Source organism: Cavia porcellus, unplaced genomic scaffold (genome assembly GCF_034190915.1).
Source record: "Cavia porcellus strain 051 isolate PalLab524CR breed Dunkin Hartley unplaced genomic scaffold, mCavPor4.1 scaffold_20, whole genome shotgun sequence".
NCBI classification, from domain to species: Eukaryota; Metazoa; Chordata; class Mammalia; order Rodentia; family Caviidae; genus Cavia; species Cavia porcellus.
Genome location: NW_026947503.1, coordinates 5,935,656 through 5,949,578, shown reverse-complemented (window position 1 = coordinate 5,949,578; position 13,923 = coordinate 5,935,656).

Here is a 13,923-nt window from a genome sequence, read left to right as displayed (position 1 = left end):
TTAGCGAGAGGGTGTCGCATAATAAAAAGGGCTGGGAAGGAAGCTGAGGGTTAAGGCCACGTGTTCAGTCACACAGATGTGATACCTACCTGGAGTCCACGGAAGTCGACCTGATGCTAGATGTGTGGAGGAGCCCTGCCCGGGAGGCCAGTTTACTCTGGTAGTTAGGCTCCTCCGCCACCCGTGACCCAGAAGGGCAGATCCTGGACTGCCCGCCCCAGCACAGCCCTCCGCATCCCTGGAGCAGGCAGGGTGCAGTACTCGCAAATGAATAGGTGAGAACGAGGCCTCCTTCCTGCACTCTGGATGCCTGAGTCGTGTGTGGAGTGTTGTGGGTGGGAAGCAAGAATGCGTTGTGGTATGTATCTTGTGTTCATCTGAGTGGGGAATTGTGGGTATACACTGGCTGCATGCACACACGTCTGAACTGCGCTCCTGTGTGTGTGTGTGTGTGTGTGTGTGTGTGTGTGTGTGTGTGTGTGAGAGCTCGTGCTGAGAACAGTGCACATAGGGAGCTCTCTCATACCCACCTCCCAGAGGAGTCCAGTCCTATATACTCAGAGGAGGTGCAGGACAAGGCCTCCAGGGAGGACAGGAGTCTGAGCTCTGACCCCGGTGCAGGTTCTGACAGACACTGAAAACTGGCCCCGCCTGGAGGGCACGAGTGCCTGCAGCAGCGCCCTCCAATCTGGGATGACCTCCAGCACCTCTTGAGTGTGCTCTTTGTCAGCTCTCTGCCTTCTTTGGGCCGTTTTGCTCACCACCGGGATGGGAGCTGTGCTGGAGCAGGGTCAAGGGTTCTGTTGTGTGAAGTGTTTGAGGTCCCAGAGGCGCCCCAGTGAGACCTGTGTTTTGTGAGATATGTCCACACTAAATTAAGCTGGTGACAACGTCAGGTCTGCCCTGAGAGCCCTGTCATCTTGTAGAGGGAGGCAGCCCTGCCAGTTGGTCACCCATCCTGTCTGGATGTGAGTTGGCCTCAGATGACTCTGGCTGCCCCCAGACAGGAAAGCTGTCCCCACAGAGCTGCAGAGGCCTGAGCCAGGCCAGCACAGGTCATGCAGTTTTGGGGGTCTGTGTATACTGGGAGCCACTGCTCCCTTGGGGCCCTGAATCTCCCCTGCCCTCCCTCGGGGCCAGGCTGTCATCCAGTGAGGTGACAGGATGTCCTTGACTGACAGGGTCTCTGTGCTGGTACAAAGCAGTCAGCCTGTGGTGTATATAAAGGGGAAGAGGCCCTTTCTCCTGCCCTCTGAGACTGTGCCTTCTAGAATAACACTTACATCCTTGGCAGAAGATGTGGGGTCTTTTAGATGGCTACCAGTGCCACAGAAAAGCAGCAGCTCTTGGCATCACTAAGATAAGATACTGCGAGTCTGGAGGTCTAGGAGCTACAGTTCAGGAGGCTACTGATCCTGGACTCACTGGCCAGGGCAGGGACACAGCAGGTGCTCCTTGGAGTCACCGTGCCTCTGGGTCCTCCCCAGATACCAAGGTCACTCTGGTGAATGGGACATAATAGCATGTGTTCACTGGAGTCATTCCTGACATGCTCTGTCCATGGTAAGTGGCTGATGCCAGGGACAGGAGTGAGTCTTCCATTGAACACAACTGTCCAGGTGACAGGGGAGCAGGGTGAAGTGACCACCACTCACTGCTCTGAGTCAAAGAGGCCCAAGGCAGTTAAACCTTGGGGAAACTGGATGGAAAACGCAGCGCTCCACAAGGAAACTGACTGCTTACGAGCATTTGCCTCTGTGTTTTAATCACCTGTGATTCACCTTCACCTAGAGGAAAGCAAAAGGCCTCTGTGTGAGCAGCGCCAAGGGCCCAGGACAGTGGGCAGCACAGGCGCTGTTCCTGTGGTTTTATTGCAGTTGCTGTCACCTTGCAGAAAGAGCTTGAGTGAGGAGAAAGTATACATCTCCCCCGCGATGGGACTACTGGATTGGCGCAGAGATACAGTCTGCTGGCCAAAGAAAAGTGAGAAATGACAAGCTGAATGAGAAATGACATGCTGAATCCCTTTAGGGAGAACTTTTCTGGAGGTCTGATTCCAGTCCTCTGCCTAGCAAGGTGCCAAGGCTGGCTTGACATGAGGTGGTCTTGAGCCAACACTTTCTGAAGTAACTCTGTTGAGCTAGAACCCTGAGGCCTTCCCTCCTGGAGGCTGGGAGCAGGCACTGCTAGCAGTTCCTTCCCCGGAGCCCCCCCTGGAAATACCTGTGGTCGTGGGTGACGTAGAGAGGTCTTTTCTGGTAGTTTCAGCTCTGATATTTGTGTGTACACATTCAGAGGGACATATGTTTGCATGCAAGTGTGTTTGTGCATGCCTCTGTGTGAGCACACATATGCTTGTGTGTGGTTGTGTGCATGTATAGGTTTGTGCTTGTGCATATGTGTTTGTGTGAGTGTGCATATTGTGCCCTTCACAGACATGCACAATGCCCCTTAACCTCCAATTTCTGAGAAATAATTATCTCCACGACTTCTCTCTTCCTTAGTACTGGAGAGTAAACCCAGAGCCTTTGCTTTGAGCTGAATCCTTTTTTCATTTTGAAACAATTTGGTCTCAAACTTGAGATCCTCCTTCCTCAGTCTCTTGGAGTGCTGGGTGATAGGATGGCACCACCATGCCCCGAGAGACTTTCCTTCTGACTACATTATGTTCCTGGCAACCAAGGGACAACACAGGCCTGGAAACGTGACTCTCTGTGCAGTGCCATGGCCGTAGCCCTAGTGGGGTTGTTCAGTCCCTATGGCCACCCCTAGGCTGCTTCTCCCGAACCTGGAAGACTTGTCCTCAGGAGGGCGGCTTTGGCACAGACACACTGGGTCCACCCATGCACTGTAAGGACTCAGGCTTTCTCCTGCATCCCACTGTTAACCTCAGATCCAGTGAGAACAACAAGAAAACCTCCTGCTCGAATGGTAGAATGATGGATTTCAAATCATTATGGTTTTGTTGTATTTTTGAATGAACATTAAACTTTGTCTCTGGGAACTGTTGAACAGCAAATGAATGAAACTTGTAACAGTCCTAATCTTTCTCCTTATTGTATTCACCAGAGGGTGCTGTGCTGTGGGTCTGACTGGGAATATTAACCATTCCAAAATACATTCAGGCTTCATTTTTTTTAAAAAAAGCAAAAAGGCCTTACTGTAGATTTCTGCTTCATTCTAGAAGAAAAAAAACCATGATACTGTTTTAAGCTGCAGCAGTGGGGGAAAAACATGTGAAATATGTGATGTGGTGTTTTTACCAACTGTCTAAATAAAGGTTTAGTGAGTCACTGTGGAAAACAGAAAATCTTTATTTTAAGAGCTGCATTTTAAGAGTGTCTCTCCGTCTTCTTCTTCTGCTTCTGCTCCTGCTCCTGCTCCTTCTCTTTTTCCTCCTCCACCTCCTCCTCCTCCTCCTCTTCCTCCTCTTCCTCTTTCTAATGCAAAAGCTTCCCTTGAGTTTGAAGTTTAAACATTGCCCATCTGCTAGATCCTGCCTGGCCTGAATTTACAACAAATCTGAGATTCCATTTCCCCCCCAAAATGAAATCTGCCTGTTTGGTCAGCAGCATCTGTGCAGAGGGAGACACCGTGCCAGCACTGGAGTGCCCTTCACTCATCCTCAGAGTGTCTCCTGCCTAAAGGAACTTGGGCCACCACTCTGGAACACAGATACCAAGGAACTCCCAAGAAGACCACATCCTCATGAGGACCACAAACTGCTTCCTGAAGTCCTAGAGGAGGTGCTTGCAGACAGGCACGCAGAGCTGCTGTCCCCAAGCTGCCTGGTGAGAGTGGCTCAGTGCCTCAGCTGTGCCCCTCACAGCCCAGAGGCGGGCTTGCTTCATTTATTTATTTCCAAAGGAAATCCAGGCTTTCCTTTCTCATCCAGATGTGTGCTCCAAAGGCTACACCCCAAATGTCACTAGCATATTATGCTGACTAAAGTTACACCTCAATTTTTTTTAATGAGGTAGAAACAGTTGTCCCAACTCCAAAAATTATATCCAAGTGTGAGCTTCAAAGGCCCAAGGAGTTTTCACGGCTTCCAACTTGTCTTTCTGTCTCGCTGTTCTGTTATTAATGAACTCGTTCGCTTTCGTAAACACAACTGCACAAGTATTTCCAGCCACATCTATAAAGCTATTTAATGCACTTTTGAAACAAGGGATCTAACAGCCATAGTAATTGCAGTTTTACTAGACCTTTAAATGAGAAGCAGCCACTTATGAAGTTGTGATATGGTGAGCCGATTAGACAAGTTAAACATAAAGCACGATTTATGGAGGCTGTATGGTCTGTGTGCCCTGCGCCAGCAGCACAGCTGGGTGCGGTGGAGAGAGGAAATCCTGAGAGGTGCACAGCTTTGTGCCACTTACAGGTTGCAAATGGCAAAGAGAAAAACGTTGGATTTTACAGGAAAATAATATTCATAAATCTCCTGCAGTGAGTTACAGTATAACTCAGAGTTGTCTTTGTTTAGCTGCTGCGATGAATTCATTTCTGTTTCCAGTGTAGAAACCGTACACATAAAGCCCAAAGTGGAAACCACTCCCCCTGCATTTGGCAAGAATTTACAGCCAGTTTACAGCTGGACCCTCAGAACTGATTTGGAGGTGCCACGCACCCAGAAGTTCCTGGGATCTGCATTTGCTCTTCCTGGGGAGGAGCTGCTGGGGGCATGCGGGGACTTTCTTGGGGCTGTGCCCTTGTGCCAGCTGCCTCTGTCCTTTCCGCACGGTCATGCCTCATGCTGATCCCTGAGGGAAACGGTCCCAAGGGTGCTTGGTGTCCAGGCCTGGTGCTGGGAGTGTGGTAGCCTTCCTCTTCCTGCTGATGTCAAGGAGATGTCTATTTTCAGACAAAATGAGGACATGTACTCATATCATGAACATTTTTATTCCATCTAAGTGATATGCAAGCGCTAGTCTTTTAATTGTTTTATTTCCAAAACATTCTAGCACTTGGCGGTGGTCTGCCCTCCCGTCTTGATCTTCCATGTGAGGTCAAGTCTTCTCTTGCATGTACAATGGCAGTGGCCCCCCTAGGGGCTGATGGCTGACCCTGGGGTGGCGCCTTCTCGGATGGCCTCTTGATGGCCTCTCCTGGAACTGGTACGTGGTTCCTTTCCCTGCAGCCTGCCTGTCATGTACCTGAACCCCAGATCTCACTTCCTTCTGGACATTTCCCTGCTGAGCGAGGGAGATGGCACTGTCATTCTCAAGTCACCAGTCCCTTGTCAGCATACTACATGCTCTATTACCTGATGTGCTGGTTTCAGATCTTTGTTCTTTTACCTAATTCACTTGGAAAAGCTCTGGGCTGCTCTCTGTCAAGAGTCTGGATGCTCACAGGCAAAGCACCTGTCTGAGGATACTCTGCTCCTTGCAATGTTTCGTGATGATTTAATAGAAGCAGAGTGCCCTGGTCCTTAATCACTCGGGGCTCCAATTGTGCCCCTATATACTGTCCAAGAAGCCCTTCTGGCAGGAGCTCCAGGACATGAGAAGGAAGCTTTCCTCAGAGAACCTGTTTCAAGATGTGGCTCCCACTAAGGGTCAGAGCTGGGGCCAGAGGGTCTTCCGAGCCCCTCTGGAGTCACAGTTCAGTGTCACCAGAAGGTGGTCTACACAAACACACGAAGGTGAGGGCTGTGTCCCTAAGTCTGGAGGCGGGGGATGTGCACAGGAAGGCAGTGATCCCCTGGGGACATTCCTCTGAAGACAGCTGTGCTCTCATAGAAACACTATGTACCCCACCAGAGGCTGGTGCATAGGGCCAGGGTCCCACTGGTGCACACAGGAGAGAACTGTGTTTCCACCGCACAGAAGGTCGCTTTCCTGTAATGGTGGTGCTCAGACCACAGGCAGTGCACAGGCAAAGGGATGTCACCTGCCTGTGGCCTCCGCATGTGCTTCTGGAGGATGAGTTCCACTCCCGCGGAGGATGACTGCAGCCTAATCCCTGTGTCTTGCCAGGAGAGGCCTCTGGGGATACAGGCCGTGCCCCTCATTGTTCTCCAGGGAAGAGAGCCAGGGAAGAGAGGTCACAGGGCCTGGTGAATGTGTGTGATCTGTGAGAGTGTGTGTGCACATGTGCGCATGGTGTGTGGGTGTGTATGTGGCTATATTGTGTGAGTGTATGAATGAATGCTATGAGTGTGCTTGCATGTGTGAGTGTGAAACACTGTATGTGCCTGTGTGTGAGTGTGTATAGTGTGTATGAATGACTATGGTATGTGTATGTATGAATGTGTATGAATGAGTGTGCATGTCTGTGTCCACGCGGGGGTGCGTGGATAAGGGTTTCTGTGTGTCTGTGTGCATGTGTGTGCTGTGGGAGTGGAGGTGTGTGTGTCCATGTCTAGTGAGTGGTCCCTGTGAGTCTCGTGTGTCCAGGGGTAGCAGACACTACACGCTATGAAGGAAATGCCTCCCCTTCCGTCCTTCAGCCGGTCAGGAAGAACCTAGGTCAGAAGGAGGCCCAGTTTTGCAGGATCCATTCCCTTTCCTCAGGAATATGTTGTTTTCTCCTGAGGCTGGGCACTTACTGCCTCTCGGCTCTGAAGCCCCAAATCCCCTGGGTTTAGGGGATCGAAAAGTTGGCATGCTTACTCTCCAAACCCGCCTGCCCCAAGTCATGCAGCAGCCTGTTTCTCCACAATGTGGCCTCTGTAGGCCCCTTAGTGATAGCCTTCCTGCCCTAAAGAATTCTGCAGCACCCCAGGCCTGGAGGAAGGAGGGTGTGTCCCAATCACGGGTCCTAGCAGATGAAAGAGTCCTGTGGGAGAGGCTGAGGAGGGTCCAGAAAGCGAATTTCAGGAGCAAAAGCAGCTGCAAGTGAGAAAGAAGAGGCAGCTGAGAAGGAAGGCAGGTGTGTGCTGCGGGACTTTCTTCTGGAAAGAGGACAGGGGACAAGGTGACCTGAGTGCTCAGGGCCCTCTGCATCTCTGCTGAACCCCAGGCCCTCACCCTAACTCTTGAAGGATACTCTGCGTGTGTGGTGTGTATATGTGGGATGTCCAGCATGCTATCAGGGTGTTTTAGCTGTGATTATCACCGGAATGCGTGGACTCAGAGCACAGTGGATGTCCCTGCGTGACATGTATGTCTCTTCCTGTCTGGTGAAGGTCTGCAGAGCAGGCCCAGGTCTTCCAGAAAGCACCAACCTCCGAAAACCCCTGCCTTCTCTCCCTGTCAAACGTAGCTCTGGAGGCTCACAATAATACAGAACCTCAAACCAAAGAACATATATCGTATGCAGTTTTTAATTCAAAAGGGCTCCGATGGATTTGTCTGAGACCTAAGGCGGTCAGCGAGACCTTTGCCTTTTTGTTGCTGCTTTGACCTCTGTCGTTCCCTTATTGTTGGTTTTTGTTATTCCTTTGTTGTTCCTTTACACTGGCTGTGTAACATGGGCAGTCCTCAAGCTGACAGCAGCTCTCCCGTCTCAGCCTCCCCAGTGCTGAGGTTACAGGCACGTTCTGCCTCATCCAGCTGGCCCTCTGCCTCGTACACCCGACTTTCCTATTGCTCTTAGGCTTGGAGGTGTTTAAGAAAGAAGCACCATGAAAGAGATGCTTCACACACGTGCACGTGCACCTGGTGGCAGGGCCAGCTGAGTTCAGACTAAAGAAATAGTTTCTGATAGAAGAGAAGGAAAGAAACGCACACGGCTGCCACGTGTGAAGGGACGACATTAATAATTAAGCCATGCGATCATTACCTCAGGATATTATTTCTTAAATATCTCTTGCAAAGGCAATATGATTACATATGAATGATATCAATTTTCTACCAACAAAAAAATCTGCAGAAATAGGAATTGAATTACACTGTCCAATTTGCTGTAAAGTTCACTGTATGTGAAGAAATTAATCAAAGCTACCACCACCCATTTTTATGGGAACATAAAATGATGTGAGCTTCCATTTTTAATAAAGATGCATAGCGCTTTTATGAAGACTGACTAATAACACTATAATGAACTGAAAAGCTACTGATATATTAAGAATGAAAATTTCGAGGAGTGTATTTACTGAGACTTTTTCACGGAAGGCAGTATTTCTCTGAAGTCTATCTGAATCATTGTAACGCGGAGGCGAAATTTCAAGGGAGAGCAAAGGATGCGTGCTGTGCGAATTCATCTTCAGGATGTGAGAACACTGCCAAACATGTGTTTGGAGAACGACATTCATGCTCCATTGACCTCAGTTCGAGAGGCCACCTGGGCAAGCTGCGGCCTCTTTCCTTGTATTCTTCTCTTTCACCTCTTCACCCTTCAAGCAGCAACGACCCACCCGGAATTCGGCTGGGAGCAGAGCTCTTCGGAAGACGAGCGGCTGCACAGTTTCTGCATCGTGGTGCCCTCAATGTGGCTCTGGCTCCACGCAGCCTCCCAGCTGAGCCAACCCCAGAGTATAAGGCCAGGTGCCAGCGCCGGAGCGGTGGCACAGATGCTTTGGGCTGTGTCGTAGTCTGTTTCGTGCTGCCCTAGCAAAACACCACAGACTGCGTGATGTAAGGAGCACAAATTGATTTCTCACAGTTCTGAAGCCTCTGAAGTCCAGGGCTTCGGCAGATTTGGTGTCTAGTGAAGGCTGCTCTTGGCTTTCAAGATGGTACCTGGAATGCCTTTCCTCTGGAGAGGAGTCCTGTGTCCTCACTCAGCAGAACCCGAAAGACAAAAAGGCCCAAGCTCCCTCAAGAAGCCGTTTCATAGAGGCGTCGATCCACTCATCACGGCTAACACCTCACAACGGGGCCCTGTGTTCAACACTGTGGCTTGGGAATAAAGTTTCTAATACGTGAATTCAGGGGACATATTTGGGTCATGGCAGACTGCTTCTTAAACATTTATATCTTTGCTATGGCTTGTATGTACCATAACATTACTAACTTTGGGCAGATGGAAACAATTTGTGTCATTCCCCTGCTAATGCTGAGAGGTCTGCAAGACTGAAAGGCCACCATCGCAGTGGGCTGCGGTCCACCCGGGAAGGATTCTCCATGAAAGGTCATCGGTGGAAGGAAGCCTCGGAATCCCTCCAAAGCGATCAAACAGTCAGTTTTAAAAGATACACCCAACATATATTTTTTTAGAATAAAGAATTCACGTGTACTGTAAAAATTTGGAAATATGAAAGAGCATAACCATCATCTCAGATTTTCTGCCCCAGAGAAAGCATCTGTAAAATCTAGATATATTTTCTTTCATTCACATACACGCACACATGCATCCATGTATACAAACCCACATATATGGTTATTCTCGTCAAGCAACCTCATACTTTTCTTTGTAAATTTGACTTGCAGTATTCATGGTTCAAAAACTAGAAACTGATTTTTCCCCTCACATTTGTGATGAGCATTTCCTAGGCCATTAACATTTCATAAATGTGTTTTCCAACAGGCCCAAAATGCAGCATGTACCGATGTGATGCTTAGCTGCTCTCTAAGCTAACGTGTTCCGGGTTCTTGGGTGTGTAACAGCTTAGAGGCTGGACAGCTGGGTGTGCGTGTGTCTTTCCCCTGACTGGTTTTCGTGACCTTCATTCCAGACATGGAATGGTGGGAGAGGAAGACTCCAGAGATCCCGCTTCGGTCCCATGGGAAACACAGCTGCTCCCCTGAGGCTCCTTCCTGGGCTGCCGGCCCCAAGGCTGTCTGGCATGGAGTCTGCATTCCACAGCTTTCACCACTCGCTAGGTTTGGAGTGGAGGGCAAGGACTTCAGTTCAGTGAAGGACGGCTCCCTCCTCCAGTCACACCCAGCCTTGCAAAGCACCAGGACAGCTAAAACCAGACGCCCTGGAATTCCAAGAGGCCCAGAGATGATCCCATCTCATCTCATTCCTACGTGAGGAAAGGGAGTCCCAGGGAAGCTGAGAAGCGGCGACGGCAGGACCAACCAGGTGTCCTGCCCGCCTGCGTGGCCCTCAGCCCACCTGTGGCCTGGCTGTGTGCTCAGCGCTCTTGCCAGCACAGGTGCGGTGCCTGCCTGGAGCTGCGGGTGCACACCTGTCTGCGCCCGGTCCCTGCCTCTGCTTTCTTTGTCTTGGGCACTGGGTTTTCAGCTTTTTCTGTGGGTGTCCTTCCTCGGGGTCTCCTGCTCATCCTCCTGTCCAGAGTGTGCCATGTCCCCTCACCTACCTTGTGGTCTGCCTCTCTCTCTGGCTGTGTCTCTGTCTGTCTGTCTGTCTGTCTGTCTCTCTCTCACTTGTCTCTCTGGCCCTGGCTCTGTGAACCCCTATGCCATCTGTGACCTTCCTTGGTTTTGTTTTTTTCCCTTTTCTTGAGCAAAGAGACATTATTTTGGCCCACATATATAATACAATTAATGTAATATAAGTAACAAGACTTTCTCCATTAAAATTTTTTTATTACAACGTTTTAAAAAGAGGCCTGTCTATGCCTCTTTATCTCCTTTCGCCTTTCTCTTTGTCCTCTCTTTGTCTCTGTCTCTGTCCATTTCTGCCTCTGTGTGCCCTCCTCTGCGCCCCCTGTCTGTCTGTCTTAACGTCTCTCTGTCTGTCTAGCTGTATCTTTGCTCTCCTGTCCCTCACGTATTCCTGTTCTCACACTGGAAATTTCCTCTGCCCGATTTGTCCTCCCACCAGTCCCAAGCCTCCTGTCTATGATAAAATCCTCCTCATTCTTCACCTTCAAGTCTCCGCTCAAATGTCTCCCCCTCTGGGAAATCTTCCCTAACCTTTCCAAACAGAGGGACGCGCAGTCTCTTTGGGGCCCAGGGGTGCCCTGTTGGAGGCTGTTACTGCCCGTAGGGAAAGCTCACAGCTTCTGGCGGTAGGGGGTTGTCAGGGTCCAGCGACTCGTAGATACAAGGCTGGGTGCAAGCTGGGCAAGAGGGTGCTTCCTGAAGACGCCTCAAGAAGCGACACCCTTGCCACAGTGGGCCCACGCTCCTCGCCTGTGCTTTCCTTTGCTACTGTGTGGAAGCCGTGGTTTGAAGTCAGGCTCTGGGCTCCAGTGCAGGCCCTTGCTGGCTGGACACAAGGAGTTTTGCTCTTCTTTATCATGGAAACAACAATGGCCTCAGTGCCAGCACAAACAGTGCCCAAAACACTCTGCTTGTGGTTGTGATCTATTAGCTCACCCTTGTGACAGAGTAATGTTCCCAGAGCTTGTGCATCCACCTCGCAGAGCATAGCCTGAGATATCTGCAGCTGGGACTCAGGTCTGGAGATGGAGAGGCTGCCCCAAGTGTGCTGGAGTCCCACAGATCCTGGTAGGGAGCAGGCAGGAGACCAGAGAGAGAAGGTAGCATGGCCCTGGGAGCTAAGGGGAGGATGGGAGAGGCTTCCGGCCGAGGAAGAAGCCACATGCCAGGGAATGAGGAGTGCAGAGCATGGGAGGCCTCTGCAAGTAGAAGAGGGTTCTCCCCAAAAGCCTCCAGCAGGCACACAGCCCTGCAAGAGCTCGCCAGCCTTTGAACCTAGAAGACATTGTCTGAAGCCACTGAGTTTGTGTTACTTTGTTACATTGGAACCCTGCAGCTTTCCTGGCCAGAAACACATGCTGGATTCCACTGCCCATGGAATACATTCTCCCTCCTTATGCAGCACCTGAGCCACTGATACTATTGGGAGCTTTAATCTCTCATGCTTTTTGATGGTGAGATTTGGAGCTGAGGCTCCCCAGAAATCCAGAAGCATGAGTCAAACCCCTCTGCCACCCTTGGGGTATGTTTCAGCCAAGACTGGACGATCTTCCTGAGAGCTTTGGGCTCCCTGAGTGCCCCCACTTAGGGCTGTGTCCTCTAGGACCCACCCCTGCTCATCAGCCCTAGACATCCTGGGTATGGGTCCGTCTCTGTGGGCCACCTCCAAACACACATGTGGGTGCGCTCTCGGCAGGATGCTTAATGAAAGAGTTTCTGTGGGGATGCCTGACTCCATCAAGATGGGACACAAAGAGAAAAGCACTCAGCAAAGGCCTGTCCTTAGCCACATCTCTTTGAGACAGGAAAATGAATGAGGAGTCACAAGAGGAGGAGATGAGCTCATTCCTGCACCTGGAAGCAGTGTATATTTTTACTTTCTATGATTCTAGAACTATTGGCTTCAAACTCATGACGATCTTCCTGCCTCAGCCTCCTGAGTGCTGGGATTGTAGGCATGTGCCCTTAGTTCTGACCCGATTCTGGAACTGTTGGGATTTTTTCCATACATGTCTTAATCTGTAATGCTAATTTTTGGGATTAGAAATGTCTTTAAACCATCAGAGGAAAAGCAGGCTTTAGTGACCCAAAAAGAATGATCTGTTCTTCAAAGACATTTTAAACTCCAAGCGCAGGCAGAGACCAGTCTGTTTCTTCCCATGCAGGACAGAATGGGTTAAAAAGCTAACTGCTATGCTGTAAACGATTTAAATTAATGATTGATTCCCTGAAAGACAGTGCAGGATCTATCACTGGTGTGATAAGCTACAGGGAGTCCTCTATCTGCATATAGCCATGTAGTCCTGCAATATCTGGCAGTGAATATGAAAAAAAGTATCAATTTTTCCTAGTTTCAAGCATATCTCCGGAGTCTGAGATATGTCTTGCTTGTTTTTCAAACATTGTTACAAGTAATTCAGCTCCCCTCCCAGGGAGGCTCTGCAGACGTTACCTGTTGGCGCTAATCCTCATTTCAAAATACAGCTCTTCTATTTTACAGACAAGGAGATAATATAGTAGCCTTTGTTCGTTTTCTGTTAGTTGGTTCTGAATACCCTATACTTTCATTCTCTTGAATGGCTTTACACTCTCTTGTTATGTTTAATACTATAGTGTATGAAGGTATACTCAAATATTTCAAGGAAAGCGACACTATGGTAGCTACTGTTATGTCGGATTGTCTTGTGAAACACTATGTTGCTTAAATTGTTCTGTTCTGACCTATGTTGTTATGTCCTCTTTTATCTTAATCTTTTTTTTTTTTTAATAAAAAAATATACAGCTCTTCCCCAAAAGGCGCCTCCCCCCACACTCCAGGAGGCAATGGGCTGGGATTGGTGAGTTTGGGGGTAATTACCCTGGTGCCTCCCACAACATTTGCATTTGTCATGGAAACTCCTCCTCACCATTGGGGTCCGAATATGTTGTTCCCTGCTCTTCTGTTCCTTCTCAGGATGTCCCTAAGGAGAGGGCTGCTCTCGTTGCCGCCTCATTTTGGCTGAGTCAGTACACAACTTTCACAAAATCAGTTCCTTTCTTTCCCTTTTTGAAGCAGTTATTTTTGCAAAGCCTCATGTTTCCTGGGCGGGGGAGTGAACATGTTGTGTCCATCAGTATGCGGTTTAATAAAAACAATCCCAGTTGAGCTGTCCAAAGCCCCTTGTTGCTCTTTGCCTTCCTTTCAGGGTCACATTCCTCAGAGCCTGGAGGATGAATCTGCCCAGAGAGAAAGCACAAAGTCTGAGCTTGGGTCAGATGGACCCCGCTCTGGAAAGAATGTGTACCTTGGGTGTAGCAGAGTGACCGTTCTGTTTGCTTTTTCAGCAGGCCAGGGGGTTCTCTCTGGGCCTAACCAAGCCCAAACCAAGAATCTGGGACTAGACATGCTTCTGAAGAAGGCCTTGCCGTGGGCAGGGCCTGACCTGTGGAAGCACAGGCCCATTGTGGGAGATCACAGAAGCTGCGGGGTCTCCGCGTGGGGAGGACCTTGAGGCCATGCATGGAGAGGAGCCGGCCAAGCTGGTCGCAGAGCTCCAACTCCCAGCCCAGCCATCCTGGCGTGCAGCAGGGCCTGAAGCCCAGGGCATGGTTGGTCTGCGAGTTAGCGCCTTTCCCCACATGAAGTCTTTGTGCCTGAATTCCAGCTTGAGAGACTGTCATCCTCTCCTGCAAGCAGAAAGGAAGGGACTGTGCCAAGGCTTCTCATCTGTGACTGCTGCAGGGCAGAGTGATTAGGTGAGTC